Consider the following 27,713-nt stretch of genomic DNA (forward strand, 5'->3'; position numbering starts at 1 on the left):
CTGGGAGCTTGACCGGCGGAGTGCAAGGAAGTGATGTGTGATCGATCACCCGCCCCTCCCCCTCCCACCCCCGGGGGATGACCTTCTGCTATTGGCCCGCCTAGGAACAAATCTGGGGGCGGATTCCCGGAGTCACACTGGAATGACGGCCTCCTGGGAATCGCCGACAGCCTCGGGCCTGAATCTGCGCAGCCCGACATCTTTTCCATCGACATATCATCCATCCAATTACATAGGTTATAAGCATTAATGTTATTAGTACTATACATCCATTAAGCAGGTCTTTCTCCCAAGCCTTCGCTCGTTCGTAGTAATAGTCTGTCTGCTCGATGGGAATCTGCCCAGGAGGTTTCTGTAACAATTACCATCGAACAGCATACATTACTACTTTATCAAGGTCATGTATATTGCTTCCATTTCCTTTTTTTCTTTTTTGTTTTCTACGTTTTTTACAGGCGGCACATGCTGCTATTCCCATTCCTATCGCCAAAACCAATTGTACTGTAACTAGTATGTGAGACGTAATGCTGTCCCATGGGTGGATGTTGACATTCATCCCCCAATCCCACAACTTCTTATACCATGGGACCTCCTGTAGTTCTACTTCTATGTCCCTTTCTAGTTCCCCAAGGTTCCTTTGCAACATTACGTATTGTTTCACCATTTTACTTAAGCCCTCTTTTATCTCTTGCAGATCCCCTTGCAGGCGGGGTATCGGAGCCCCCACCGGATCTTCATAATTGACCAATTCGTCCCTTAAACTATCTGTCACATTTAGTTTCATTTCCTCCCTTGAGTGTACATACACCAATCTGGTGTGTCCAATTGTCACAGGGATCTTTGGTGTAAAGCAGAAGTTAGGCATTGTGATTACACATACAAGGTTACTATATTGGTGCTCAGTCTCTGTGGTGGCTATACAATACTCCCCTCTGTCTCTATATCCCGAGCGGGTGTGATGGTGATCGATGTGATAATTCCAACATGCACCCCTCTGTCTTATTATAGCTGCACTCATCCTTAGTGCCTTCTCCTACCGGATGTGGGCATATCTTAAGCGTACCTTTCCCATGGCATCCGTTTAGGGAGACTCCTCTTATAGTATCATTCTTCCTGATGGCATAGGTATCAATTGGATCGTATTGGAGGTATGTCTCAGCCCTCACTATGCCTATGTTTGTTACCTGGTACTGTGGGTATGGAGTCGTGTCTAGTCTCACCACTGGTATCATGAGTACCATGCCTATCATTGCTGTCACTTCTGCTTTGCATTTTAGTATCACTGGATATACTCTGGTCATCCCCTTGAGGGTACAGGCACTCAGAGGGCCTGGATTCTGGCTCAGGCCATAGAGCTGTGTGCTGTTAATCCAGTCTGGTCCCTCACCTCGTTGTATCTGTGCCAGATTGTGTTTTAACTGTCCGGTGGTCCATTGGCCATAGGCATGGCACAAGTTTCTCCCTACCCCATCTTTTGCCTGTTCCTCATATCTCTATGGTTTAGTTTGTTGATAGTGCCAACATGGTTTCTATAACTTTGATTCCCTCGAGTAATTTCCTTATCGTATGTTCTCCCAACTCTGATTCTTGTTGAAGCAAACCAGTTTCTTTCTCTAAAATCTGTTGTATTACCCTTTGTAATTGTTCCACACTACTCTGGACTCCTTGTATATCCAGGGCATTAATGAATGACATCCCCGTATTTATTCCCGTGAGTACATCGTTTCCTAAGCCCCTCTTAATTCTTTGGTGGAATGCAGCATGTCCCCTGAAACTAGAAGCCCCTGTTGCATCAGCAGCTTGGTTAATTACATTCCTTATCATATATGCATACAACTCTCTAGTTTTAGTAAATCTTTCACAATATCCTGGCCATTGTAGCATGGTTAAGTTCATTAGTACCGGTACAATTTCATGTCTCACATTATCATACAATTGTTCTCCCTCGGTAAATAACACCAGTCCATTTTCGGGCCCAGGCGTCCATTTCGGACACCTTCGTTCTTCAGGTGTTGTTGTGATTGGGGGTGTTGCTGGTTCTAGGGTTACTCCTTGTGGTGTGATCCTTCTTGTTGTTGGTTGAGGTGTTGTAATGCCGTGTACAATAGTCCATCTTATGATATTGTCCGTGCAGCTCAGGATATATCCTCCCCCTACTTGACCCAACACCTGCCAGTGTCTATTACATCTTACCATATTGCTGGTACCTGTCATTCTACAGGGTCCGCATGGTCGTTGATCCAAGTTCACCCAGATACCGTTACACCTGTAACATCCTTTTCCTGTTTTTCACACTCGTAACTGTGTGATATAATGAAGTTCCTTGTGGAGTCTCCACTAGGGGATCTTAACTTGCAGTCCATTTCTTTCAGCCCGTTATTTGGGCTTATAAGTGTTGTCATCAGAGTAGTTATAATAATCCATCTCACTGGATCCACGTTTATCTGTAATTTAAACAGAGGTCTGGTCGTCTTCCGAGCTCTTTCCCCTAGAGGAGAGGGTAGAATGGGGGTCTTTAGTGTTAAATGGTTTCACCTGGGTCCAGTGCTTCCATCGCATACCCGTCGGTTCCTGTAGACAAACACACGTATCACTTGTCATTAATCCAGTATATGGCCCCATCCAACGGGGTTCCATTCCCTTTCTTCCGATAACTTGCGTCATTACTTGTTGACCTATTCTGGGCAACTCGTCTGGTTTAAGTCCAGCATTCTGCCTTTCTAGATCTTTAATCTGTTGTTGGTTCCTTACTTCTTTATTCAGTGCTTGTACCTCCTGATTTAGTTGTACTTAATCTATCTTGTACTGGTCCTGGTTCACTCACCCCTCCAGCCAAATCCTCTGGTAGTCTCATAGCTCGTCCTGTCATTAGTTCGCAGGGGGTCAGTCCAGTCGTTCGTCCTGGGGTGGCTTGCAGCCTCATTAGTATGCTGGGTAATAATTCCGACCATCCCTTCCCTGTTTCTTGGATGGCTTTTGTCAGCGCGTTTTTCAGTGTCCATTCTTTCTACCATCCCCGAGCTCTGGGGGTGATATGGTATGTGATATTTTTGTGTTACGTGTAACAGCTTACAAGTTTCATTATTTTACCGGTGAAATGAGTGCCGTTGTCTGAGTCAATTTGCAGAGGCACTCCCCAACGGGGTATAACCTCGGTAGCCAATATTAGTGCAACTGTTTTTGCAGAGCAATCTTGGGTGGCAAAAGCTTCCACCCACCTGGTAAATTGGTCAATTATTACCGGGCAATATTTCTTCCCCCGGTCCTGCTGGTAAAGTCAATTTGTAAGTTTTCCCAGGGTCCTTGGGGCCTGGGTTGGTTTGCTACTCTAACTCTACATCTCTGTCCTACATTATTCTTAGCGCATATTATACAGCGGTGGCAATATTTCGCTACTTCCCGACCCATCTTTGGCCACCACCAGTACTGTGTCAGTAGGTGCAACATGTTACTTCTGCCAGTATGTGTTACACCATGGTATAGCGCCATCAGTTGTTGTCTGCAACATTCCGGTGCCACCACCTGGTTACGGGGGCCCCATTTCCAGATTCCATCCTGTAGTCGAGCGCCCGCTTGTCTCCATCTCTCTTTTTCCTCTTTACTAGTATTTTCTTGTACCTCCATTATATTCACTTCCTGTACCCCACTGACTGTCATGACCATATTTATTTCGTTTTTAAACACATCCTTTGGTTGCATTTCTTCCGCAACTAATTTGGCGGCTAGATCTGCATACCTATTCCCTATAGGGGCCTGGTCCTGGGGTTCCTGTGAGTCCATATCCTCTATCTTTGTGTAGGCTTTTATTTTAATTACCGCTGCCTCTAAAGGTGCCTGTGCAGCCTTAACTAACCTTTCTATTAGTTTTCCATGTTTTACCACCTCTCCCGTCGAGGTCATGTACCCCCTTCTGGCCCATAGTGTCATATAATCATGCACCACTCCGAAGGCATAACGGCTGTCGGTATAAACATTTATCCGTTTGTTTTTTTGCTATTTCCAACGCTTTTATTAAAGCCACTAGTTCCGCTACCTGTGCTGACTTATCCCCATAAAGGGCTCCTTTTAACAGGGTCTTTCCTTCTTGATTTACTACTGCCCACCCTGTTCTGGGTTCTCCGTTGATATATTTTCGGGATCCATCTACATAGATGACCATATGGGGATTTTCTAGTGGGTCTTCCTTTACTCCACTCCCTATTTCTTCCTCCATTTTCATCTGACAACTGTGCTCTTCTCCTTCCGTTAATATGCCCGTGGCTGGATTAACCCCGGGATGTTTTTGTATTATCACAGTTCCATCCCTGGGGAGTAATATCGTTTCCCATTTAGCTTTCCTGCTATCCGATATCGTCCACAATTTTCCTGTGTTGAGTAGTCCCACTAACGTATGTTGATATGCAAAATTACCTTTCCCATCATCACTATTGGTTCGCTTACTCGCACCGCCCGGGTGGCGCAATCTATTGCAGCCACACATCGTGGCATCGCCTTCACTACTGGGTCTTTTTTTGCAGAGTAATACGCAACGGGTCTCTGTTTCCCTCCGTGATCTTGCATTACCACGGCTGAATCACTCTCATGATCTAAATCACAATATAGGTGGAAGGGTCGAGTGGGATCTGATAATCCTAGGGCAGGGGCTGTTATTAATTCCTGTTTAAGGGCCCGATATGCTTCCTCCTGCTCCGTCTCCCATTCTATCTTATCGGTGGTGGGTCTCCCCCTTTAACTAACTGTTGAATCGGCTCTGCTTTCCCTCCAAAGTCTGATATAAAATTCCTGCCGTAATTAAATAGTCCCAACACTTTCCTCACTCCCCGGACGGTCACTGGCCTTGGCTTGTCTTTTATGGCTGCCTTTTGTTCCTGCGGGAGTGCCTTATACCCCTGGCTAATTTCGTGTCCTAGATACTTTACTTTGGACAGTCCAACCTGTGCCCTTTGGGCTCAATTTAAAGCCAGCTTTGTTAAATGTCTGGAGGGTGGCTAGTAATGCTCCCATGTGTCCTTTGGCATCCTCTGATGCAATCATTATGTCATCGACATATTGGAGTAGGGCGCTCTGGTACTTTGATAGGTCTAACTCGTCTAAGGCTTGACTCAGTACACGGTGGAATATATTTGGACTATTATGGAACCCCTGTGGGACCCTGGTCCATGTATATTGTCTATCCCTGACGGTAAAGGCGAATTTCCCTTGTGATTCCTCTGCCAATGGTATGGACCAGAACCTGTTTGCTATATCCAAGACTGTAAATATTTTAAGGGCTGGTTTCAGACCATTAAATATCTTATTCAATATGGTTTACACAAATTTACACCAACCAGAATTTCACCGTGGCCACAATGAAAGCCTGGTTTTAATAGGTTAATTAACCTCATAACTCCAATCCAATCCAGATCAATTTTTTATAAACTAACCAGTATCACTTGGAAAAGAAAGAAACCATAGTCACATTAACAAGGAAACAATTACCCATGCCTTGTAAACATTCAAATTAATTTTCTTCCAGGCAAATTGGCAACTGTAACTTCAAGACTGAAGCTTATCTTTTGTAAAACAATTAACAAACTTAAAACAACACACGCTTGTCCATCCTTCAAGACAAGTCTTCAACGGGTTAAACAGCTTTTAGCTCTCTGTACCAAGGAGTGGGTGGAGCTAAAACACACTGGACATTTTTTTAAAGACAGGCTTTCAGACAAACGGAATACTGTAACTTCTTAAACATCCATAGTCAGGAAAACTTTCACACACTTTCACACAAACTGAGAGCCCAGTATTTTTTAAGGTTCCTTTCACTCAGCAATCTTGTGTTTTATTTGTTTTAGCACAGACGTTAATAACTTCCGTGTCGGTAAAACTTTAGGTTTCTCTTTCTAAATCCTCCCAATCGATCTCCTATCATTCCTTCCACTATGCACTGACCTTGTCTTCATTACAGCAGCACACTTGGTGCCTACCTTTTTTAACTGTTCCACTAACTCCTCTTTTTCCCTCTCCCGTGTGGCCCCAATCTTACACATTTTTCAGGTGGCCCTGACAAAGAACCACTACAGTTTTCTCCTCCTTATTCTTGCTCTCCTTACTCCACCATTCTTTCTGTCAGTCGGGAACCCATTCAGGATCCCACCTTCCTTTCCCATTCTTTTTATTACCTTGTCATCATATCCCTTTTTTTTTTAACCATCTTTTCCTTAACTTTCTCATACTTATCGTGCACAAATTCATACGGCAAGTTACGTTACGCCGTCCTGTTTGTCCGTCGATTTCTTTCCCAGGCATTTTCTAGCCGCTCGGGAATTTCCGTGAGGTTTTCTCACTTCCCCGGGGTCTTTTTACCCCGCCCCTATCAGAATTTCCGTTATCCGATACTATCGCGTACAAATTCATACGGCAAGTTACCTTATGCCCTACTGTTGTCCGTCGATACCTAGCGCATACAAATTCATACGGGAGTTTAGATCTTTTGGCGTCCTTTTTGTTCGCCATCCTTTTAGGGTGGATTTGCTAGTTTCCTCCCTCGTTTCCTACCTCCGGGACTCCCCCGGACCTTCAGGGACCTTTCCCTGCTTACGCGGTTTTAACTCCGCCTAGATTGGATTTTCCCTATATCCAATCCTATATAACCCGAGCTCCTCAACTTATTCAGACATTATCATTTCTATAATTTCCTAGCATGCACCCAAGTTGCTTTACTCATGTATCCCGACTCCGCCTCTGATTCGTTGGATCTCCGGCCCTGAGCTTCGATGCGAGGAGACAATGTCTCTACTCAGCCCATCCGGTAGATCCTGCCGACTACGCCAAGTTGTAAGGGTAAACCGGGAGAGCTTCTTCTCCCCTAGACGGACCCTGTGATATAAAGGGTCGACGTCCGCCTTATTCCCAATCAATCACTCGGAGTCCGGAGGTGCGTTCAGTAAAACAACTTTATTTACAAGTCGACAGGGAAGACACCCATCCTGGGATGAATGTTCCCGATCGTTGAAAATCTCCTGCCTTATATACAGGCTTTGTTCTGAGTCGTGGCTACTGTTTACAATTAGGTGCATTACACGTATACATTTCTTTCATCACACAGTTGGCTTCGGGTGCAAATTCTTGTGACCTGTGTGCATTGGTCTTGTGACCCCATACGTTATCTCTCAATACATTCCTCAGTTAGTGATTCACGGTTTGTGCACTTTGGCCACGACTACACCAGACTTTCCTTCTGGACATTGTTCATACCAATTCCTTATATGGTTGGAGATATGCTCTGTTCCTTAATCCCCTCATCTTAGCCCTTTTTTAACCTTTTCACAGCCTCTCTCCTGTGTGGATCCACTGGTGTGTATGGAGGTCCCCTGCCTGTGTGAAACTCTCCACATTCAGTACATTTATACGGCCTCTCTCCTGTGTGGATCCGCTGGTGTGTATGGAGGTCCCAACACTGTAAAACTCTCTCCACATTCAGCACATTTATACGGCCTCTCTCCTGTGTGGATCCACTGGTGTGTATGGAGGTTCCCTGCCTGTGTGAAACTCTCCACATTCAGTACATTTATACGGCCTCCTGTGTGGATCCACTGGTGTGTATGGAGGTTCCCTGCCTGTGGGAAACTGCCTCCACATTCAGTACATTTATACGGCCTCTCTCCTGTGTGGATCCGCTGGTGTCTCTGGAGGTTCCCTGCCTGTGTGAAACTCTCGCCACATTCAGTACATTTATACGGCCTCTCTCCTGTGTGGATCCGCTGGTGTGTATGCAGGTTCCCTGCCTGTGTGAAACTCTCTCCACATTCAATACATTTATACGGCCTCTCTCCTGTGTGGGTCCACTGGTGTGTATGGAGGTTCCCTGCCTGTGTGAAACTCTTTCCACATTCAGTACATTTATACGGCCTCTCTCCAGTGTGGATCCACTGGTGTGTATGCAGGTTCCCTGCCTGTGTGAAACTCTTTCCACATTCAGTACATTTATATGGCCTCACTCCTGTGTGGATCCGCTGGTGTGTATGGAGGTTCCCTGACACCGTGAAACTCTTTCCACATTCAGTACATTTATACGGCCTCTCTCCTGTGTGGATCCACTGGTGTGTATGGAGGTTCCCTGACACTGTGAAACTCTTTCCACATTCAGTACATTTATACGGCCTCTCTCCTGTGTGGATCCACTGGTGTGTATGGAGGTTCCCTGCCTGTGTGAAACTCTCTCCGCATTCAGTACATTTATACGGCCTCTCTCCTGTGTGGATCCGCTGGTGTGTATGGAGGTTCCCTGCCTGTGTGAAACTCTTTCCACATTCAGTACATTTATACGGCCTCTCTCCTGTGTGGATCCGCTGGTGTGTATGGAGGTTCCCTGCCTGTGTGAAACTCTCTCCACATTCAGTACATTTATACGGCCTCTCTCCTGTGTGGATACGCTGGCGTAGGTGAAGATCACCTGATTTTATAAATTCTCTCCTCTGGACAGAGAGTGTGAATGATCCCTGCCCACTTTCGCGTTGTCAAAGATATTTTGTGCTGGGAGGCGAAGATTGTCCTGCTGAAATTTGTCCACAGGATTCAGGATGTCTCCTGATGTGCTTCTGAAGAAACTCTGCAGTGGTAAAAGCAACATTGCAATGAGGGCAAGGATGAGACTCATCTCGGTGCACTTGGTGAGCTGCTGGAGAAGGAAGAAAGAGAAATTGTCAGTGTAATGAAAGATCTAGAAGTTTCTTTTGGAAGTACAATTCGTGGTTATATCAATGTTAACGCAGGGGTCTTGGGGCGCTACCGGTGAATTTCGGCCGCGGGGCGCGACTCAATTTTCCCCCTTGGGCTTTGCTTCCTATCGGTGAAAGCTTCCTCATTCTTTGAATGAAGCTCAATCGGCCAATCCAGTTAGAAAAGTCCCTCTAAACCATCAGGCAAATCACTCTCGGGGTCAGTGCCACTTCTCAACTTTGCCCTTTCAGTTATGTCATCATCTCCACACAACCTTCCCAAACCATGCTGACTCCCAACTTAATTCTGGCTGCATCGTCAATTCTTTGGAGATGGCCACTGCTTGACATTCATAAGTTTGAATGTTAGCTGCCGCTTGTCAGCCCAAGCCTGGATGTTGTCCAGGTCCTGCTGTAGGCTGGTATAGGATGCTTTAATATCTTAGACAAGGAGCTGCTATTCCCTGTAATCAGGGGCCATTAGTTTATGATTACTGAAAGTCCTATAATATTTCATTAGAAGATTCCAGAATTATTATCAATAGTTTGGGGATCATATTTGTGATTGTTTTTCCTCAATGATAAAGAACAATCGGTGCCTGTTTGTGGGCAAACACAGGCCTGCACTCCTGCCCCACCACTCTGACATGCTGCATTGCTCCACCAATCCCCCGGCCTACCAAGGCCCCTATGCCATCACACCAAAACGCCCAATAAATTATTCCTGCCCTGAGGAAATGGATAGGTTACTTTGCACATACACAGGTAATTATCGTCACAAAGTTCCCTTTCTTCAGTGTAAACTTTTCTCTCTCTCTTTCTCAAACTGTGTCTTCTGCTTTCAGTCTCTTTGGTTGTTTCCTCATTTGCTGACCCCAAGATCTTTCCAGTACAGACAACTGTGGAATAAATCAAAAAGATTATGAACAAAAATTGAACCAATTAATTGTAATATTCTTGCATGTAAGGTTTGTTTCTGGTTGCACAGAAGACATTTACATAATAATGCAAGACACTGTGTTAATCTGATTTGAATGACTACGGTAGTGGTCACATTATCAACATAGAGCATCTCTTCCTCATTAAAACACCCTCAATTATTCAAAATAGAAATACTTTACTGAAATCCTTTATTCCAGGACAAATACCTTTACTGAATTCACTACGAGCTTCACTTTCACAAACCAAAGTACTCGTTTCTCTGTTGATCTTTTTAACTGGAGCTGTCTCTTCCATACCTGAGGCAGTGTCCTCAGTGAAGCCCCTGGAAACTTCAGCTTTATCCTCTTCTAAATGGGACGCCATCTGTGATGGAGCTTTTTGGTTCTGAAATGCAGAATGTGACGGTAAAACTGTCCCTCACCGCTCCTGAATTAAAGAATAGCTGCCTCAAGACTGCCTGTAATACTAAAGAGATTATGTACAAGTCAAAGTGTTTGTCTATTTTTCCTCTCCATTAGTTGTTGTAGCATATTTAATAAACAAACCTACCCAACTACCCGTTGGATAAATGCTGTCGCTCCCCAGTGTAGTCCTGAGCCACACAGGTCAGAACGTTCCCATGTTTGATTCTGTACTCCTGTGTTCAATTTGGTGATCTCAGCAAATGTGGTAAAATTAATACAATTAACCTCAGCACCCTTTTGCAAGGAAGGGAATAAAATTAACCAGGATTTCCACTGATTGCTAACTAATCATCACTTCTGGAAAGTGTTTGTGCGTATATACGAAACCAGATTCGATTTTCTCCGACAATGAAGAGCTGAACACATGAAGAACAGCCATTTAGCAATTGCCAAAAGGGCTGCAAAATAAGCCAGCCCAGACTAGGAAACATATCTACTCATGAATCATGCCTTCAGGAAAATGGGACAGGAGCAGATTTGACACATAGTTTTACTACTTCACCTTTGGTCTTCCCAAACTACGTGTGATCGCTAAAAGAGAGGTAATGTTTGACAATGCCTAAAAACGAACATTATATTCCGCCTGATGTACACAAGCAACTGGTAACAAATACCTTCATTCTGTGGAACATGGAGTTATGGAATCCATTATTAAGGAAGTGGTACAGGGCAATTAGAAAATCACAATATGATTGGGCAGAGTCAGCATGGTTTTCTGAAAGGGAAATAGTGTTTCACAAATTGATCCGAGTTTGTTGAGGATGTAACTGACAGGGTAGATAAAGGGGAACCAGTGGATGTAGTATATTAGGATTTTCAAAACGCTTTTGATAAGGTATTACATGAAAGGTTGTCCTAGAAGATAAGGGCTCATGGGGTTGGGGGTTAGGGTAAGGTTGGATAGAGGATTGGTTTAAAGGACAGAAAACAGTGAGTAGGAATAAATGGGTCATTTTCAGGGTGGCAGGCTGTTACTAATGGGGTGCCACCAGGATCAGTGCTGGGGCCTCTGCTATTTCCAATCTATATTAATGACTTAGATTAAGGGACCGAGTGTAATGTATCCAGGTTTGCTGATGATACAAAGCTAGGTGAGAAAGTAAGTTGTGAGGATGACATGGCGGCCGGGATATTGCTTACCTCGGTGGGTCCGGGGTGGGTGATGTCAGTGGCTAGCTCCATCCCGCTCTGGAAAATGAATTTGCATTGATGGGGCTTGTTAAGCCCGCCCAGCGTTTTTTCCGGACCAATTAGAGGAAGCGGGTCTAGTGACATCATTCATGAAGTGTCATCAGCCAGTTTCTTTAAAGGGACCATGGCCAACTTTCTTTTGACATTTGTGCTGTCAGTGTTCTACAGCATTGAAGTGCTGCAAACACTGACAATCACTGCACAGAGGGGCAGGGCTGCACCCAGGCTCTCCCATGTCTCCCTCCATATACTTACGGAGTCAGAGCATGCAGGGAGGTCCTCTTCCCTTCGGATGGGCGGAAGACACCTCCCCAGGAGAACAAAACAGCCTGGTTGCACATTGCACAGGAGGGCACAAGCAGGGATGTGGTCAGGAGGACCTGGGTGCTGTGGCGCAAACATTTCAATGATCTCATTAGATCATGAAACGTTAGTACAAAGCCACTCTCAACCTCATCCCGCTGTACCTCTCAACACATCCCCATCACTCTGCCTTCCCTACCCTACTCCTGCACATCCTTACACCAACTTACCTTGCACCTCCACCCATCCCTCTCTATCTACATTATCACATCCCCATCTCACTAGCCACCCCTCACACTCACCCTCATCCTAGTGCAATCATACCAACTAACAACACACAAGGGTAGCCACTTGGGTGTTTTATCCAATGTTCATGTAAAGTTCCTGTTAATGTGCTGTCAAACATTGAAACATTTATTTTCAACACTTTCCGTTCTTGGACAAATTTGTGTGCATCTTTGGAAGTGTCTCAGTGAGTTCCAGTGAATAGTGGGACATAACGGTCACCAAAATGAAGTTGGATCTTTCTGCAGCCCTGCGTCACCGGATATGTTGCCCCTCGAATCTAGTTCCCAACATGAGAAATGCAAATCTTGACTATAACCACTGGAAAATCTAGGAACCTTCAGATGTTAGTATTGCAATTCTTGATTACAACGACAGGAAGAGGAACCTTGAAATGTTAGTACAGCAGCAGTGACCAAGGGGTTTTGTCTTCATGAACCAGCTAGATCCATATTATGGAGCCTCATGAGCAACATATAAAATTTATATCCATGTTTTGATTAATTTGCAGATATTTGAAGCTGCTGATATTCACAGCTTTTGGGATGCTGGTGGAGGATTTATCCACCAACAGCGCTAAAAGGCCTTTCCAAATCTCCTGGCCATGAATTTCAAGGACAAGTAAGCAACCAAGAGAACTGTGCACAGTTTGGGTCTCCTTATCTGAGGAAGGACATTCTTGCCTTAGAGGTGGTGCAACGAAGGTTCACTAGATTGATCCCTGGGATGAGAGGGTTGTCCTGTGAGGAGAGATTGAGGAGATTGGGCCGATACTCCCTGGAGTTTAGAAGAATGAGAGGTGATCTCATTGAAACATATAAGATTCTGAGGGGGATTGACAGGGTAAGTGCTGAGAGACTGTTTCCCCTGGCTGGAGAGTCTAGAACTAGGGGGCATAGTCTCAGGATAAGGGGTCAGCCATTTAAGACTGAGATGAGGAGGAATTTCTTCACTAAGAGGTTTGTGAATCTTTGGAATTCTCTGCCCCAAAGGGCTGTGGATGCTCAGTCGTTGAGTATATTCAAGGCTGAGCTAGATAGACTTTTGGACTCTAGGGGACTCGAGGGATATGGGGCCGGGCGGGAGAGTGGAGATGAGCCAAAGATCAGCCATGATCTTATTGAATGGCGGAGCAGGCTCGAAGGGCCATATGGCCGACTCCTGCTCCTAATTCTTATCTTATGTAAGAAATATAAATACAAATAGAACCAAGTTGCCAGGGACCATGGGACGCAAATTGGGAAGTCATGTAGCAAAATTAAAAAGAAAAATTGTTTTCTAGCAATCTGAGATAAAGACAGAAAATGCTGGAAGTGTGTAGCAGCTCAATTCGTGTCTGAAGGAGAAAGACTGGTTAATGTTTGGGTGGGAACTTGTATCGATATATCCTTCAGATGCTGACAGGCCTGCTGTGAATATCTAGCAGTTTGTTTCCATCTCGATTTATTAGTTTGATATGAATTTCTGTTTACTTTGAATTACCTTTCTGGTATTCTCGTTCTTAGTCTTCTTGGTATCTTCATTCTTAAAGAGAGGCTTAAAGAATCTCACCTCTTGGAGAGAAAGTAAGACATCACTGCTGATTGAGATAATCTCAGATTTCAGTTTATTATGTTAACAACATAACGATTCTAAAAATATCTAGTTTATTTAGGCTCCAAAAAAATCAATACATTATGCAGATAAAATTGGAAAAGAAAACTTACACAAGTAGAAGGGAAAATGTGATCAGACAATTTACTTAAATCTCCAGCTCTCCAAAACTTCAAAGTAACTGCCTCCTGACAAAAATCTGTACTAGCTGCTGGACAAACTGGTTATAATCAGGGTGTTAAAAAAGCACATTTAATACTTTAACAAAGAAAACACATTCAATTTACTTGGTGGGTTTTTCACAAGAAGTTTAGGCGTCCACTCCTCATCCGAGTCACAAGAAACATACACACGGGGTTGGTGCCCACTGCTAGGTCTTGACATGAACGCTGGATTTGGTACATTCAATCCTGTGAAAATTAAAATATTCCACTCATCTACAGTTGATAATTGCCTGTATTTAATTTGACTTAACTTACTAACATAAGGCATCTGTTGAATCGAACCATTTTAGAATAATATCAGGTAAGAGCAGCACAGAGGCTTTCCTTTCATCAATGGCATCTGGATTTAAATCCAGCCCAGACTGATCAGAGGAAAAGGAGCTTTTATGTTATGTTGGGGAGCTGGGAGCACAGCACTCAGGTCCATGCCCTCTAAGAGTCCTGTTCTCCCAGATTTTTATGCCACTGATCCCTATTGGACCCATTGGAGAGTCCAAAGGAAGATTTACATTTGTGACAGCTGACGGTCACTCTCAGTACCGAGGGAAAGGAAGGTCCTTGATGGCATCTGAGATGTAGAGCTTTCCTCCCTTATTCCAATATTTACTGCTTTTATCCTTCATTTAGTTTTAATGACAATCATTTAGTCGTTTTGCACAAAAAGTGGGGGGAAAGCCACACAGGTATAACAGGAGGTGTTCTGATAGTCAGGTGAGATCGGGATCAGCTGCGCTGTCCCCATATCACAAGCCTACATACACTCAGACAGGATTTTTTCAAGGCAAGTAAATTAATATTCAGCGAATCACAGGCTGGGGGTGCTGCATTTCCTGATATGTGTTCCTGATGTGTGCCAGCAGCGGTGAAATGTAAAATCCCAACCAAAATATCTAACCACATATGAGGAGAACATCCACTTGGGTGTAATATTGGAAGAATTGTATGGCAGTACGAATCAGAGTGTTCAGGAGAGGAAGGGAGAAATGTTGAAAGCAAGAAAATAATTGATTTTGTACAAACCTACTGCAAGCATGGTTTCATAGTTCTGCTGCACTTTCTTATAACGGATGTCGACCCATTCACTTAGCTCTGTCCAATCGTCTTTGGAAAGATAAACGGCAATGTCTTTCAGCTTCTCCAGAATCTGGAGACATAAAATGAATGTAATTTCTGATACATCTGGGCATTTTATCTGTAATCTTCACAAACTACAATTGTAAGATTAGCTACCCTGTCAGATCTGCCAATATTTAAAAGAATATCCTCCACACCACTTGAATGGGTCGGCACAGCCAGCCTTTATTGGGAGCCATCAATATCGTGGCAGCATGATGTTGGAATGTCTTGAAGGAAAGTTGTCTCAAGACCTTCTACAATCAGTGTTGGTGCTACCATGCTCCAGAGGATGTCTGGGAAGGCAAAACAAAATGGCTAAAAATGCTCCCACACACCATCCCATTTCTAAATTATTCTTCCTCACCTTCTTTATGCTCACATGCAACATTCCAGAGCCAATTGTACACAAAAACCTTACAGCAGGTTTTTCGGTACTGCTGTTTTTGAGCCAGTTGTTCAAGGACACCCATAGTGAATGTCTCTGATTCCTCCCCCTCAGTGTGACATTATCCACACTCACCCGAACGTCATAGTCGAGATCAGTCTGGTAACTTCAAGGTACACAGCAAAAGACCTTTCAGCAAGCTTCACCATGTTGTTAACTATGGTAGATCTACTCTTTTAACCTCATTTTCCCCACTTTCTCCATTCAATTAATATCGATACAACCTAAGAATCTATCCACTTTTAAATACCTGAATTAAATCTGCATCAATGGCCTCCTGTGGTAGTGCATTTCACATTCACACAATATTTTGCTTTAAGATTATTTTCCTGGATTGAATTTTCAACAGCTTAGTTCTAATTTTAATTTGATGTCGCTTGATTACAGAATTCACTATTAGAAAAATCACTCTTGGAAATCAGCTACCTTGTCAATTCCCTTTTTAAGTTTTACTCAGGATGTGGTCAATGCTAACAAGACCATCTTTAATGCCCATCCCTAGTTGCCTTGAGAAGATGGTGCTGGATTTTCTTTTTAAACAGCTCGATCAGATCACTCCTCATGTTTTGGGAGGTTTGCTCAGTCTCTGATCAGACCTAAGGTGCTAACTGGAATAGGAAAGGCAAATCCACAGCAGTACTTTCAGTTAAATTGTAACTACAAGACTCGGATAAACCTGGTAAAAGAGAAGTTCAAATCTAAAGACACAGAAAGAATTAACAGTGTCAATGAGGTGAGACGGGAGGAGGCTCGAGCGGAGCATAAACACCGGCATGCGCTGGCTGGGCCGAATGGCCTGGTTCTGTGCTGTATATCCCATGTAATCCTCTGTTACAGAGTAAAGCTCTCATCAAATACCTCCAGGGCAGGTACAGTGGGTTAGAAACAAAGTAAAGCTCTCTCTACACTGTCCACCAAACAGTCCCAGGGCAGGTACAGAACAGGTTAGATACAGAGTAAAGCTCCCTCTACACTGTCCCATCAAACAGTCCCAGGGCAGGTTCAGCACGGGTTAGATACAGAGTAAAGCTCCCGCTACACTGCCCCATCAAACACTCCCAGGGCAGGTACAGCACGGGTTAGGTACAGAGTAAAGCTCCCTCGACACTGTCCCATCAAACACTCCCAGGGCAGGTACAGCACGGGTTAGATACAGAGTAAAGCTCCCTCTACACTGCCCCATCAAACAGTCCCAGGGCAGGTTCAGCACGGGTTAGATAGAGAGTAAAGCTCCCGCTACACTGCCCCATCAAACACTCCCAGGGCAGGTACAGCACGGGTTAGGTACAGAGTAAAGCTCCCTCAACACTGTCCCATCAAACACTCCCAGGGCAGGTACAGCACGGGTTAGATACAGAGTAAAGCTACCTCTACACTGTCCCACCAAACACTCCCAGGGCAGGTACAGCACGGGTTAGGTACAGAGTAAAGCTCCCTCTACACTGTCGCATCAAACACTCCCAGGGCAGGTACAGCACAGGTTAGATACAGAGTAAAGCTCCCTCTACACTGTCCCATCAAACACTCCCAGGGCAGGTACAGCACAGGTTAGATGCAGATTAAAGCTCCCTCTACACTGTCCCACCAAACACTCCCAGGGCAGGTACAGCACGGGTTAGGTACAGAGTAAAGCTCCCTCTACACTGTCCTACCAAACACTCCCAGGGCAGGTACAGCACGGGTTAGGTACAGAGTAAAGTTCCCTCTACACTGTCCCTTCAAACACTCCCAGGGCAACTACAGCACGGGTTACATACAGAGTAAAGTTCCCTCTACACTGTCCCATCAAACACTCCCAGGGCAGGTACAGCACGGGTTAGATACAGAGGAAAGCTCCCTCTACACTGTCCCATCAAACACTCCCAGGGCAGGTACAGCACGGGGTTAGATACAGAGTAAAGCTCCCTCTACACTGTCCCTTCAAACTGTCCCAGGGCAGGTACAGCACGGTTAGATACAGAGTAAAGCTCCCTCTACACTGTCCCATCAAATACTCCCAGGGCAGGTACAGCACGGGTTAGATATAGAGTAAAGCTCCCTCTACACTGTCCCATCAAATACTCCCAGGGCAGGTTCAGCACGGGTTAGATACAAAGTAAAACTCCCTCTACACTATCCCATCAAATACTCCCAGGGCAGGTACAGCACGGGTTAGATACAGAGTAAAACTCCCTCAACACTGTCACTTCAAACAATCCCAGGGCAGGTACAGCACGGGTTAGATACAGAGTAAAGCTCCCTCTACACTGTCCCATCAAACACTCCCAGGGCAGGTACAGCACGGGTTAGATATAGAGTAAAGCTCCCTCTACCCCATTAAACACTCCCAGGGCAGGTACAGCATGGGTTAGATACAGAGTAAAGCTTCCTCTACACTGTCCCATCAAACACTCCCAGGGCAGGTACAGCACGGGTTAGATACAGAGTAAAGCTCCCTCTACACTGTCCCATCAAACACTCCCAGGGCAGGTACAGCACGGGTTAGATACAGAGTAAAGCTCCCTCTACACTGTCCCATCAAACACTCCCAGGGCAGGTACAGCACGGGTTAGATACAGAGTAAAGCTCCCTCTACACTGTCCCATCAAACACTCCCAGGGCAGGTACAGCACGGGTTAGATACAGAGTAAAGCTCCCTCTACACTGTCCCAGCAAACAGTCCCAGGGCAGGTACAGCACGGGGTAGATACAGACACTGACATCCCACTGATGGGCCGTAACCAGGGGCGGGGCCCTGTCTCCAGGTGACATCACACGGGAGCCAGGGGCCAATCACACAGCAGCAAGGAGCGATGTCACAAAGTGGCCGGAGCCCCTCCCACTCGAGGTGTCACAGGGTCACATTGATCAGGCTCTGCTCCTGGTGTGCAGTATCACTGGGCATGAACACAGGGTATACAATCAGTCCCGTCTCCAGGAATGAACCGGGGTCCTGCCCTACATCTCTCCCGAGTTTTATTTCCATTGGTGCAAAATGAGTGGCTGATTCACAATCTCCTGGTTTGTACCATAGCACCTACAATAAGTCAAATTCTACCCCAGTGTTTCTTTTCCTCTCTACGTATCTGCTCCCTCACAGTCTCTGCCTCGCTCTCTCTCCGCAGTGAGGGATATGTCTGGGGCTGGGATCATACTGTGCGGAAATGATCAGAATATCAGTTAGCCTCTCTTCCCGCTCCCACATCGTTACCTCTGGTGTCCCCCAAGGATCTATCCTTGGCCCCCTCCTATTTCTCATCTACATGTTGCCCCTTGGCTGTTACGTCCGTGAATAATTGAGACACGGACAGCAGGAGTGAACAAACTAAGCCTTTACTGGTGGAAGTCAATAGTGAAACTAAAAACACAGAGGCTCACTAGCGCCTTTGATACAGGGGTGGTCACTGCCGGTACTGCAGTCCGAGACCAGTTATTCTCTTAAAAGGTACGTACGCAACAATTCCTCCCCTTTTAGATAAACAGTACATAACATTCATTTAACAACTAAATGATAACTAATTACAATCACAATTACTGTTGCTAGATACATTGGTTAAGTTTAAGCAATTATAAGTTCAGTCTTTGAGGAGGCTTCCTGATTCTGTCTGGATAACGCCTCTTTGGGGTATCAGGTTCTTCTGGCAATGTTGAGTCGGGATCAATGTCGTTGTTTGGTTCATCTGCTTCCAATATTACCGGTTCTGCGGTAGCTGCAATTGGAACGTCGATTTCATTACCAGGTGTATCAGATCGTGGTGTGGAGTTGACGTTTTCCAGTGACTCTAGAATCTGGTCAGCATGGCGTCTTACAATGCTCTCCCCAACGTCCACGGTATACATGAGAGGTCCTTGTCGTGTACAAATCGTTCCTGGCTGCCATTTCTCAGTGCGGTAGTCCCGGGCCAAAACTGGTTGACCTATCTTAAAACTCCTGGTCGGCCTTTCATTCATATTCTGAAACTGCCTGTTCTCCACATCTCTTCGGACGTTTGGCTTAACCAAATCCAAGCGGCATCGTAGTCTTCGATTGAAGAACATCATGGCTGGAGTTTGGTTGGTAACCGCATGTGTCGCATTCCGGTAGGCAAACAAGAAGTTGTCCACCTTGTGTTGTAGGGGTATATCTTCATTACACATTGCCTTGATAGCCTTCTTGAATGTTTGGACAAACCTCTCGGCCAATCCATTAGTGGCTGGATGATATGGGGCAGATGTGTAATGCTTAACACCATTGTTCTTTAAGAACCTCCGGAACTCTTCAGACACAAACTGTGGTCCATTGTCAGAGCAAATCTGTTCAGGCAGCCCATTCCTGGCGAAAAAGGTTCGTAAAACTGTGATAGTTTTTTCCGTGGTGGTTGAGGACATTTTTATTACCTCTGGCCACTTTGAATGTGCATCCACCGCAATTAAAAACATTGAGTCCATGAAGGGACCAGCAAAATCAATGTGCACCCTTTGCCATGGAGATGAGGGCCACTCCCATGGATGCCGAGGAGCTTGTGGTGGGGCATTTTGGACCTTCTGGCATCCTGCACAGCCCTTGGTCATCTCTTCGATTTCTCTATCGATTCCCGGCCACCACACAAACGCTCTGGCTAAGTTCTTCATTTTTACCCCACCCAGATGACCCTCATGAAGCTCATTGAGCACTCTATCCGTCAACTTAGGTGGAATTACTACTCTGGATCCACACATCAAGGTTCCTCTGCACACTGACAGCTGTTCTCTTCTCGGAGAGAATGCTGGCAGCAGTGGTTCGCCATGTGCTGGCCATCCCTTCACCATTAAATCATAGACCCGTGATAGTGTCGGGTCATTCCGTGTTTCCTTTTCTATGTTTGCATTCGTCACAGGGAGACATTCGACTATGGTCGAGTGGAATAACTCCATTGGATCCACTGCAAGGTCTTCTTCTTCCACCGTCGACAACGGTAGACGTGACAATCCATCAGCATTTCCATGCTGTTTAGTTCCTTTGTACTCGATGTCATATTGGTGTGCCCCTAGGAAAAGGGACCATCTCTGCAGCAGTTGTGCTGTCATTATCGGTACGCCCTTCTGAGGGTTGAAAATGGAGACAAGAGGTTGATGATCGGTTAGTAGAGTAAATTTTTGACCGTGCAGGTAGTGATTGAACTTCTTCACCCCCCACACTAGGCTGAAGGCCTCACTGTCAATCTGGGCGTAGTTACGCTCGGCAGAAGTTAACGAGCGTGACGCAAAAGCTATCGGCCTCTCTAAACCATCAAGGAATTTATGTGACAGTACCGCCCCAATGCCGTAGGGAGACGCATCACACGCCAGCCTGATTGGGAGTGCTGGGTTGTAGTGAGCCAATACTTCCCTTGAAGTGATTAAGTCCTTACTCTTCTGAAAAGCACGCTTACAATCATCGCTCCATTTCCATGCTACCCCCATTCGTAGCAGGGCGTTCAGTGGGTGCAGAATTGTCGACAAATTCGGCAAAAACTTATGATAGTAATTCACCAATCCGAGGAATGACCTCAGTTGTGACACATTTTCAGGCGCTGGGGCCTTAACAACCGCTTCAATTTTGTCAGGGGACTTATGTAACCCCTCTTCATCAATCACATGGCCACAATACGATATCAGTTTCTTAAAAAATTCGCACTTGGGGCGGTTGTCTCGCAGCCCATGTTCCCGTAGTCTAGTGAGCACCTGTTCTAGGTTGTTAAGGTGTTCACTGTCATCTTCACCTGTTACAAGGATGTTGTCCAAGTAACACTGAGTCCCCGGAATCCCTTGCAGGACTTGTTCCATCGCTCTTTGCCATATCGCCGGAGCCGATGCTACTCCGAATAGCAATCGATGATACTGGTAAAGACCTTTGTGAGTGTTTATCGTGAGATACTTCCTAGAGGACTCTTCAACCTCCATCTGCAAATATGCTTGTGCTAAGTCAATTTTTGTAAAACGCTTCCCTCCGGACAGTGAGGCGAAGATGTCTTCTATCCTTGGAAGAGGATATTGTACTGTGTGAAGGACTGGGTTCACCGTCACCTTGAAATCCCCACAGATGCGAATCTTCCTTGGCTCCCCGGACTTATTGCTTAACGTTTTCTTCATGACAGGAACGATGGGTGTCGCCCACTCGCTCCAGTCGACCTTAGACAACACGCCCGCCTTCTCCAGATTCTCCAGCTCTGCCTCGACGGCTGGGCGAATTGCATATGGTACCGGTCTTGCTTTGAAAAACTTGGGAACTGCATTCTCTTCTATTTTTATCGAGGTGGTTACGCCTTTAAGCGTGCCCAGTTCTTGTTGAAATACCTCTTTGGCGTTAGCTAAGATTGTTGACAACCGTCCAGGAGTGACGTCTTCATCTTTTTTACCGTCCACCGTCATTGCATGAATGGAGTGCCAATCTAAGTTTATCTTCCTGATCCATTCCCGTCCCAATAACGGTAGTCCACCATTTGGCAGTATGTAGAGATACAATTTCCATATTTTCTTGCCGTTGTATTCGACAGGCACCCTCATTTTTCCTCTGGGGTATACTTTTTGCCCCGTATACATCGTCAAGACGATGGATGTCTCTCTCAAGGGTATGTGTGAAAATAGCCGCTCGTAGTCTCGTCGATTCATGACGGTTAGCGCTGATCCTGTATCCAATTCCATTTTAACTTGGGACCCTGCTATCGTGAGGGTGACCCAAATGGTTCGGTGATCCTCTTTTGCGATTACATTGTGAAGTTTGAGACAGCTTAGTCTCCTGTTCCCGGATTCACTATCGCTCATCTGGTCTTCGGAACTACTGTCCGTCATCTTTTGTACTTTCTTGTACGGTTCCTTAGTAGCCTTTTTGTTGTCGCTGGTCTTCTTCCCAGACCTGCAAACTCGTGCAATGTGTCCCATCTTCCCGCATTGCCTGCATATTTTGTCTTTGGACCAGCAGTCCTTCTGGTCATGGTTAGTTCTGCCGCAGCGATAACATTTTGCAAATCCCCGTGTCATTTCGTGGGTGCCGTATTCCTGTGGTTTTTGTTGAATTTCTGCAGCTCCCCTGGCTGCTGCTTCATACGATACTGCCACGCTGAAAGCCTTATCTAGCGTCAGCTCTTTCTCTGAGAGTAACTTCTTCTGTGTTCCTTCACTCAGGAGTCCACAGACAAATTGTCCCGTAGGGTATCTGCCAGTCCTGCTCCGAACTGGCAGTGCTTTGATAGCTTGCGTAGTTCCGTAAGATACTCAGCATTGCTCTCATCTTTGTGCTGAGTTCTCCTGTGGAATTTAAATCTTTCTGCTATCAACAGCGGTGCAGGGTTTAAGTGTTCCTGTAGGACAACAACAATTTCGTTAAAACTCTTTGCCTTCGGTTTGGCTGGAGTAATCAGGTCCCGCAATAGGCCGTACGTTCTAGCGCCCATTAAGTTTAGCAATATCGATGCCTTTTTCCCCTCCGCTATTTCGTTTGCCTCGAAATATACCTCGACTCTTTCCACATACGTGGTCCAGTCCTCTATTGTATTATCAAAAGGAGTGATACAGCCAGTCTTCGGCATCTTGCAAATCTAAAATGGCGCCTCCCGCGCTTTGCCTTCTTCCCCGATTTAACAAAATGGCACCTCCTGTGCTTTGCCTTCTTCCCCGCTGTTGTTAGCGCTGCTTTCCACGGTTTCTTGCGCGTTTAATATTGATTTTTTTTCTTTTATTATTTTCCCGTCGTGGAGCGGACCCTCTGGGACACTTCCCTCCCTCTTCTTAGGTCCGAACGCTGCCCGGCTTCGAAGCACCGGCCGCGCCCTGTGTGCTCCACCCTCTCTCTCTCTCTTTGCTTCCCGACTCGCTGCCCGGCCCCGTTGAAAAGCCACCCGATCGAGCTCTAGCCCGCCGCAGCCCAGGAAGGATCAGTGCACTACCTGCCACCAGCCCAATTAGCTGGGAAACCACAGACCGAGGAACCAAGCCTGGCTCTGGACAGTCTCGCCTGCAAGTTTTCAATCCGACGATTTGGAGGGCGGTTGCCCACGGTCGACGCCCGTTTCTCGAGTTTCTTTGGATTTTATTTATTTATTTATTTTCTTTCTTCTGGCTTCGACCTTCAATAACGTCATCTGAGGTGCTGCCAAGTTGCAGGTAAGTTCGTTTCTTACTCGTCGCCAGTGTTACGTCCGTGAATAATTGAGACACGGACAGCAGGAGTGAACAAACTAAGTCTTTACTGGTGGAAGTCAATAGTGAAACTAAAAACACAGAGGCTCACTAGCGCCTTTTATACAGAGGTGGTCACTGCCGATACTGCAGTCCGAGACCAGTTATTCTCTTAAAGGTACATACACAACATTGGCGACATCTTCCAAAAACACAGCGTCAGTTTCCACATGTACGCTGACGACACCCAGCTCCAGCTCACTACCTCTTCCCTCGACCCCTCCACGGCGTCTAAACTGTCAGACTGCTTGACCAACATGAGCAAAAGTTTCTCCAATTAAATATTGGGAAGGCCGAAGCCATTGCTTTTGGTCCCCGCCACCAACTCTGTTCCCTCGTCACTGACTCCATCCCTCTCCCTAACATCTGTCTGAGGCTGAACCACACTGTTCACAACATTGGTGTCATATTTCACCCTGAAATGAGCTTCCGACCACATATCCGCAGCGTAACAAAGACCACCTACTTCCACCTCCGTAACATCGCCCGTCTCCGCCCTTGCCTCATCTCATCCGCTGCTGAAACCCTGACCCATGCCTTTGTTACTTCTAGACTTGACTATTCCTGGCTGGCCTCCCACATTCCACCCTATGTAAACTGGAGGTCATCCAAAACTCGGCTGCCCGTGTCCTAACTCGTACCAAGTCCCGTTCGCCCATCTCCCCTGTGCTCACTGACCTACACTGGCTCCCGGTTAAGCAGCACCTCGATTTCAAAAATCTCATCCTTGTTTTCAAACCCCTCATGGACTTGCCCCTTCCTATCTCTAATCTCCTTCAGCCCACAACTCCGCCCCCCCCACCCCCCCGAGATATCTGCGCTCCTCTAATTCTGCCCTCTTGTGCATCCCTGATTATAATCGCTCAGCCATTGGTGGCCGTGCCTTCTGTTACCCAGGCCCTCAGCTCTGGAATTCCCTGCCGAAACCTCTCTGCCTCGCTACCTCTCTTTCCTCCTTGAAGACGCTCATTAAAACCTCCCACGTTGACCAAGCTTTTAGTGGCCTGTCCAAATTTATCCCTATGTGGCTCGGTGTCAAAATTGTTTGTCTTAAAATACTCCTGTGAACCGCCTTGGGACATTTTACGACGTTAAAGGTGCTATTTAAATACAAGTTATTGTTGTTGTACATCTCTGGCTCTACAGAATCATAGACTGGTTACAGCACAGAAGGAGGCCTTACGGCCCGTCGAGCCCGTGCCAGCTCTCTGCAAGAGCGCTTCAGCAAGTCCCACTCCCCCACCCTTTCCCCAGAGCCCTGCAATTCTTTTTCCTTCAGGCACTTATCCAATTCCCTTCTGATATACCCCCACACCCCTCACTGTAACACTGATATACCCCACACCCCTCACTGTAACACTGATATACCCCACACCACTCACTGTAACACTGATATACCCCACACCCCTCACTGTAACACTGATATACCTCACACCCCTCACTGTAACACTGATATACCCCACACCCCTCACTGCAACACTGATATACCCCACACCCCTCACTGTAACACTGATATAACCCACACCCCTCACTGTAACACTGATATACCCCACACCCCTCACTGTAACACTGATATAACCCACACCCCTCACTGTAACACTGATATACCCCACACCCCTCACTGTAACACTGATATACCCCACACCCCTCACTGTAACACTGATATACCCCACACCCCTCACTGTAACACTGATATACCCCACACCCCTCACTGTAACACTGATATACCCCACACCCCTCACTGTAACACTGATATAACCCACACCCCTCACTGTAACACTGATATACCCCACACCCCTCACTGTAACACTGATATACCCCACACCCCTCACTGTAACACTGATATACCCCACACCCCTCATTGTAACACTCCGATATACCCCACACCCCTCACTGTAACACTGATATACCCCACACCCCTCACTGCAACACTGATATACCCCACACCCCTCACTGTAACATTGATATACCCCACACCCCTCACTGTAACACTGATATATCCCACACCCCTCACTGTAACACTGATATACCCCACACACCTCACTGTAACACTGATATACCCCACACCCCTCATTGTAACACTCTGATATACCCCACACCCCTCACTGTAACACTGATATACCCCACACCCCTCACTGTAACACTGATATACCCCACACCCCTCACTGTAACACTGATATACCCCACACCCCTCACTGTAACACTGATATACCCCGCACCCCTCACTGTAACACTGATATACCCCACACCGCTCACTGTAACACTGATATACCCCACACCCTTCACTGTAACACTGATCTACCCCACACCCCTCACTGTAACACTGATATACCCCACACCCCTCACTGTAACACTGATATACACCACCCCTCACTGTAACACTGATATAACCCACACCCCTCACTGTAACACTGATATACCCCACACCCCTCACTGTAACACTGATATACCCCACACCCCTCACTGTAACACTGATATACCCCACACCCCTCACTGTAACACTGATATACCCCACACCCCTCACTGTAACACTGATATACCCCACACCCCTCACTGTAACACTGATATACCCCACACCCCTCACTGTAACACTCCGATATACCCCACACCCCTCACTGTAACACTGATATACCCCACACCCTCACTGTAACACTGATATACCCCACACCTCTCACTGTAACACTGATATACCCCACACCCCTCACTGTAACACTTATATACCCCACACCCCTCACTGTAACACTGATATACCCCACACCCCTCACTGTAACACTGATATACCCCACGCCTCACTGTAACACTCCGATATACCCCACACCCCTCCCTGTAACACTCCGATATACCCCACACCCATCACTGTAACACTGATATAACCCACACCCCTCACTGTAACACTCCGATATACCCCACACCCCTCACTGTAACACTGATATACCCCGCACCCCTCACTGTAACACTGATATACCCCACACCCCTCACTATAACACTGATATACCCCACACCCCTCACTGTTACACTGATATACCCCACCCCTCACTGTAACACTCCGATATACCCCACACCCCTCACTGTAACACTGATATACCCCACACCCCTCACTGTAACACTGATATACCCCACACCCCTCACTGTAACACTGATATACCCCATACCCCTCACTGTAACACTGATATACCCCACACCCCTCACTGTAACACTGATATACCCCACACCCCTCACTGTAACACTGATATACCCCACACCCCTCACTGTAACACTGATATACCCCACACCCCTCACTGTAACACTGATATACCCCACACCCCTCACTGTAACACTGATATACCCCACACCCCTCACTGTAACACTGATATACCCCACACCCCTCACTGTAACACTGATATACCCCACACCCCTCACTGTTACACTGATATACCCCACACCCCTCACTGTAACACTGATATACCCCACACCCCTCACTGTAACACTGATATACTCCACACCCCTCACTGTAACACCGATATACCCCACACCCCTCACTGTAACACTGATATACCCCACCCCTCACTGTAACACTCCGATATACCCCACACCCCTCACTGTAACACTGATATACCCCACACCCCTCACTGTAACACTGATACACCCCACACCCCTCACTGTAACACTGATATACCCCACACGCCTCACTGTAACACTCCGATATACCCCACACCCCTCCCTGTAACACTCCGATATACCCCACACCCATCACTGTAACACTGATATAACCCACACCCCTCAATGTAACACTCCGATATACCCCACACCACTCACTGTAACACTGATATACCCCGCACCCCTCACTGTAACACTGATATACCCCACACCCCTCACTATAACACTGATATACCCCACACCCCTCACTGTTACACTGATATACCCCACACCCCTCACTGTAACACTCCGATATACCCCACACCCCTCACTGTAACACTGATATACCCCACACCCCTCACTGTAACACTGATATACCCCACACCCCTCACTGTAACACTGATATACCCCACACCCCTCACTGTAACACTGATATACCCCACACCCTTCACTGTAACACTGATATACCCCACACCCCTCACTGTAACACTGATATACCCCACACCCCTCACTGTAACACTGATATACCCCACACCCCTCACTGTAACACTGATATACCCCACACCCCTCACTGTAACACTGATATACCCCACACCCCTCACTGTAACACTGATATACCCCACACCCTCACTGTAACACTGATATACCCGACACCCCTCACTGTAACACTGATATACCCCAC

At 46.3% G+C, this 27,713-nt stretch overlaps 1 pseudogene; it reads right to left on the reverse strand.

Moving 5' to 3' along the window:
* Nucleotides 1-6,835: 6,835 nt before the first annotated feature.
* The window catches only part of LOC147110194 (uncharacterized), a 305,775-nt pseudogene continuing 284,897 nt past the window's right edge, over nt 6,836-27,713 (reverse strand).

This window comes from Somniosus microcephalus, chromosome 12 (genome assembly GCF_052327205.1).
Source record: "Somniosus microcephalus isolate GS21.2 chromosome 12, FLI_Smic_1.0, whole genome shotgun sequence".
Taxonomy (NCBI): Eukaryota; Metazoa; Chordata; class Chondrichthyes; order Squaliformes; family Somniosidae; genus Somniosus; species Somniosus microcephalus.